Source organism: Eucyclogobius newberryi, unplaced genomic scaffold, assembly GCF_026437365.1.
Source record: "Eucyclogobius newberryi isolate DKJ021-1_F unplaced genomic scaffold, fEucNew1.0.hap1 SCAF_101, whole genome shotgun sequence".
Taxonomy (NCBI): Eukaryota; Metazoa; Chordata; class Actinopteri; order Gobiiformes; family Gobiidae; genus Eucyclogobius; species Eucyclogobius newberryi.
Window position 1 is genome coordinate 165,863 of NW_027315726.1, and position 5,941 is coordinate 171,803.

The window sequence follows — 5,941 nt, forward strand, 5'->3', positions numbered from 1 at the left end:
CCCCTCATCCCTGCATGTCTCACCCGTCTCGTCCCCCTCATCCCTGCATGTCTCACCCGTCTCGTCCCCCTCATCCCTGCATGTCTCATCCGTCTCGTCCCCCTCATCCCTGCATGTCTCATCCGTCTCGTCCCCCTCATCCCTGCATGTCTCACCCATCTCGTCCCACTCATCCCTGCATGTCTCACCCATCTCGTCCCCCCCTCATCCCTGCATGTCTCACCCTCTCGTCCCCCTCATCCCTGCATGTCTCACCCGTCTCGTCCCCCTCATCCCTGCATGTCTCATCCGTCTCGTCCCCCTCATCCCTGCATGTCTCACCCGTCTCGTCCCCCTCATCCCTGCATGTCTCACCCGTCTCGTCCCCCCTCAGACCGCAGACACAGTCAGCTCCACACTCACCGCCCTCTGTCCGCTCACCTGCCGCCGCCCCAGAGGCCCAGACCCCACGGGGCCCCCAGAGGCCACAGGAAGAAGCGGTGCAGGAAAAAAACCTCTGTCCCTCCCTCCAAGGTCGCTCCCACCATCCAGGTAAGACACGCCTCCTCCTCCACTCTGTCCCTCCCTCCAAGGTCACTCCCACCATCCAGGTAAGACACGCCCCCTCGTGTCCGTCTGTGTGAGTGTCATGTCTGTTCTGCAGGAGGAGGACGAGGACGACGAGGAGCGGCACCAGGACAAGGATCGTAACCAGGGCAACCAGAGCTGTGTGACAGAAGCAGAGGTAATGCCACACGCACCAGGGACTCTCACCCGCCTCTCTGTCGCCTCTCGCCCGCCTCTCTCTCGCCCGCCTCTCTCTCGCCTCTCTCCCGCCTCTCGCCCCCCTCTCTCCCGCCTCTCGCCCACCTGTCGCCCGCCTCTCGCCCGCCTCTCTCGTTACCTCTCTCCCGCCTCTCGCCCGCCTCTCTCGTTACCTCTCTCCCGCCTCTCGCCCGCCTCTCTCTCGCCTCTCACCCGCCTCTCACCCGCCTCTTACCCGCCTCTCGCCCGCCTCTCTCCCGCCTCTCTGCCTTCTCTCGCTCGCCTCTCGCCCGCCTCTCGCCCGCCTCTCTCCCGCCTCTCGCCCACCTCATTTCCGCCTCTCTCATTACCTCTCTCCTGCCTCACGCCCGCCTCTCACCTCGCCCGCTTCTCGGCCCCTCTCTCTCCCGCCTCTCGCCCCCTCTCTCTCCCGCCTCTCGCCCACCTGTCGCCCGCCTCTCGCCCGCCTCTCTCGTTACCTCTCTCCCGCCTCTCTCTCGCCTCTCGCCCGCCTCTCGCCCTCCTCTCTCCCGCCTCCCGCCTGCCTCTCGCCCACCTCAAGCCCTCCTCTCTCGTTACCTCTCGCCCGCCTCTTGCCCACCTCATGCCCGCCTCTCTCATTACCTCTCTCCCGCCTCACGCCCGCCTCTCACCCGTCTCTCTCCCGCCTCTCTCCTCGCCCGCCTCTCTCCCGCCTCTCGCCCGCCTCTCTCGTTACATCTCTCCCGCCTCTCGCCCCCCTCTCTCCCGCCTCTCGCCCACCTATCGCCCGCCTCTCGCCCGCCTCTCTCGTTACCTCCCTCCCCCCTCTCTCGCCTCTCTCGCCTCTCGCCCGCCTCTCGCCCGCCTCTCGCCCGCCTCTCTCCCGCCTCTCGCCCGCCTCTCGCCCACCTCACGCCCGCCTCTCTCGTTACCTCTCTCCCGCCTCACGCCCGCCTCTCACCCGCCTCTCACCCGCATCTCGCCCTCCTCTCTCCCGCCTCCCTCCTCGCCCGCCTCACGCCCGCCTCTCACCCGCCTCTCACCCGCCTCTCACCCGCCTCTCACCCGCCTCTCGCCCGCCTCTCACTGCTCGTCCTGTTTCTCTCAGTTTAGTTTGGGGAGCCAAGAGGAGCTGGAAGAGCCCGTCGGCACAAATGCAAGCCCCGCGGGAGACGGAGAGCGCCCTCTGTCTGCGCCCGAGGAGCCGGAGGAGCCGGAGGAGCCGGAGGGGCCTGAGGGACCGGATGGCAGTGGCAGGTGAACGCACTTTCTACAGTTTTCAGAGACGTTCTGCCTAAACGTTCACGTCCCGTTTGAGTTCGACCAACCAAAAAACAGATCAAAACTGACAAAACCGACTGTAATAAACTGCTAATACTTTTATTCGAGCTGTGACACTTTAGAGTAAATATTCTTGTGTATGATCGGAATATTATAACCCGAGTAGAAGTACAAAGTCGTGGAAGAGTCTAAATGCTCCGGCCTGTGTTATAGCGCCCTCTGCTGGCCTGGATAGAAAAGTGACAAACATCAGCAGTGACATGTATATGACATGTATATGACATGTATGACATGTATATGACATGTATATGACATGTATGACATGTATATGACATGTATATCACATGTATGACATGTATATGACATGTATATGACATGTATATGACATATATATGACATGTATGACATGTATATGACATGTATATGACATGTATATGACATATATATGACATGTATGACATGTATATGACATGTATATGACATGTATATCACATGTATGACATGTATATGACATGTATATGACATGTATATGAAATGTATGACATGTATATGACATGTATATGACATGTATATGACATATATATGACATGTATGACATGTATATGACATGTATATGACATGTATATGACATGTATGACATGTATATGACATGTATATGACATGTATGACATGTATATGACATGTATATGAAATGTATATGAAATGTATGACATGTATATGACATGTATGACATGTATATGACATGTATATGACATGTATATGACATGTATGACATGTATATGACATGTATATGACATGTATATGACATGTATGACATGTATATGACATGTATATGACATGTATATGAAATGTATGACATGTATATGACATGTATATGACATGTATATGACATGTATGACATGTATATCACATGTATATCACATGTATGACATGTATATCACATGTATGACATGTATATGACATGTATATGACATGTATGACATGTATGACATGTATATGACATGTATATGACATGTATGACATGTATATGACATGTATATGACATGTATGACATGTATATGACATGTATATGACATGTATGACATGTATATGACATGTATATCACATGTATATGACATGTATGACATGTATGACATGTATATGACATGTATATGACATGTATATGACATGTATATGACATATATATGACATGTATATGACATGTATATGACATGTATATGACATGTATGACATGTATGACATGTATATGACATGTATATGACATGTATGACATGTATATGACATGTATGACATGTATATGACATGTATATATACTTATGTGCACTTATTACTGTATGAAGTATGACAAAAAACACACTAAAGGGATGAAAAAAAATTGTAATATTTGGACCATTCTTGCTTTATAATCGTCATGTTCTGTTCTCGGTGAGAGTTTAAACTCATCGAACATTAAAACGGCTTCATGGACTTCAGACCCCATGATGTTTTAATACATTAAAATGTAATGTATTAAAATGTCACATTTTAATATGTCACATTTAATGTGACAAATGTTGGTCACCAGTCCTGTCTGCAGTGTGTGGCTTCATACTGTGAGAGCCACTTTCAGCCTCATTATGATGCTGCAGCGTTACAGAAACACCAGCTGGTGGCGCCGTCCCACAAGCTCCAGGAAAACATCTGCTCTCAACACCACAAAGTGATGGAAATCTTCTGCCGCACCGACCAGCAGAACATCTGCTCTCTCTGTTTGGACCAGCACAAGGGCCACGACATAGTGTCCTCTGCCTCAGAGAGGGCCCAGAAACAGGCAGAGCTGCCGGCCAGGAGGGCCCTGCTGCTCCAGAGCCTCCAGGACCAAGACACAGACCTGAAGAGGCTCAAACAGGAGTGCAGCGCAGCAGGGACAGCTTCAGAGAGATGGTCCTTCTCCTGGAGAAAAGAGGCTCTGAAGTGGAGCAGCAGATCCTCTCCCAGGAGCAGACCCAACTGAGCCCAGTCCAAGAGCTCCAGGACCAACTGCAGCAGGACGTGACTGAGCTGAAGAGGAGCATCTCTGAGCTGGACACACTGTCCCTCACTCCGGATCATAACCAGTTTCTACAGCTCTACGCTTCACTGTCCACAGACACACAGAGCACAGAGCCAGCCAGGATTCAGACAGGGCCCCGGAGCCACTTTGAGGACGTGACCAGAGCTGTGTCAGCGCTCAGGGACAAACTCCAGCTCACTCTGAGTCCAGTCCAGGTTTTACCGTCACCAGCTGAACCCAGCTCCAGAGAGGACTTCTTACAATATTATACAGAAATCACTCTGGACCTAAACACAGCTCAGACCAAACTGTCTCTGTCTGATGGAAACAGAAGAGCAACAGTTATGAGAGAAGACCAGAGTTATCCTGATCATTCAGACAGATTCAGTTACTGGCGTCAGGTCCTGAGCAGAGAGAGTCTGAGGGGCCGATGTTACTGGGAGGTGGAGTGGAGCGGGCCGTGTGTTTCTATAGCAGTTTCATACAGAGATATTCAAAGAAAAGGAAACTCTAATGAATGTAGATTTGGATTCAATGATAAATCCTGGGTCTTAGTCTGTAACAAAACCCGTCCTTCATTTCTGTTGAAGTCAGTCCTGTCCCAGGTCTCAGGTCCAGTCTCGTCCAGAATCGGGGTTTACCTGGACCACAGTGCAGGGGTTTTGGCGTTTCACAGCGTCTCTGAAAATACCATGAGTCTCATCCACAGAGTCCAGACCACTTTCACTCACTCTCTTTACACTGGAATCTGTGTAATATTGTGGTTATTTTTGCTAAACACGTTTAAACTTTTCATGTGGAGAAACAAATCATGAGAAAAACTGATTAAAACATTTGACACAATATTGAGTTAGAATGTGGTTCAGACGAGCTTTTGTTTCACTCAACAATACAAACTATGACTGTTCAAACTATGACTGTTCAAACTACGACTGTTCAAACTACGACTGTTCAAACTATGACTGTTTAAACTATGACTGTTCAAACTACGACTGTTCAAACTACGACTGTTCAAACTACGACTGTTCAAACTATGACTGTTCAAACTATGACTGTTCAAACTATGACTGTTCAAACTAAACTCATATATTCTCTACATATTTTACATCAGACACTGTTTTAACTCACTTCATTTGAACTTTCTTTCAGTTCAAATGTTCTTCCTGGTGTAATGTAACTGTATTTAACTCTTTGTCAGATGTAAAAAGTCATGTTCTTATTTCATCTAAAACTGCACCAATGATACTATTTGTCTTCTGTTTGTTTCTCTGTAGATTTTCACTGTGTTTTGTGTTGACTTTGAACCATAATTGTAAAAGTGTCTCAGAGTCACAGAATGAGTAACACTGGTTATACAATGGTGAAGGCAAACAGCATCATCTTTACTCTGGAACTTTCAAATCAACAATAAAGTCATCAATCCATCTGTTTTCATGTGGACTTTTCTGTCTCAAAACCTCAAATACGTCACAAATAGTGAGATTAGAAAGTGAATTGCAGCGTCATTAACAGCAGCAGTGGAATAAGAAGAGATACGTTTAATGCTTTATTATATAGTGGAACATTCAGGTAAAGCAGAAAGAAGGCGAGTCTGAGTTGATCAAAGCTTTGGAACAATCGACTCTTTTGATGGTACATCTTGGATATGTTAGTGCCATATGAACCATCTCGGACTCTGAGGACCTCAGGGACCGGCCTCCTGCTGGTGCCAGAGTCAGGACTAAACATGGACCGGCCTCCTGCTGGTGCCAGAGTCAGGACTAAACAGGGACCGGCCTCCTGCTGGTGCCAGAGTCAGGACTAAACATGGGCCGGCCTCCTGCTGGTGCCAGAGTCAGGACTAAACAGGGACCGGCCTCCTGCTGGTGCCAGAGTCAGGACTAAACATGGACCGGCCTCCTG

The 5,941-nt window shown here is 49.2% G+C and overlaps 1 pseudogene; it reads left to right on the forward strand.

Moving 5' to 3' along the window:
- The first annotated feature begins 628 nt into the window (after positions 1-628).
- LOC140382673 (tripartite motif-containing protein 16-like) lies at positions 629-4,854 on the forward strand (annotated as a pseudogene).
- Positions 4,855-5,941: the final 1,087 nt, after the last annotated feature.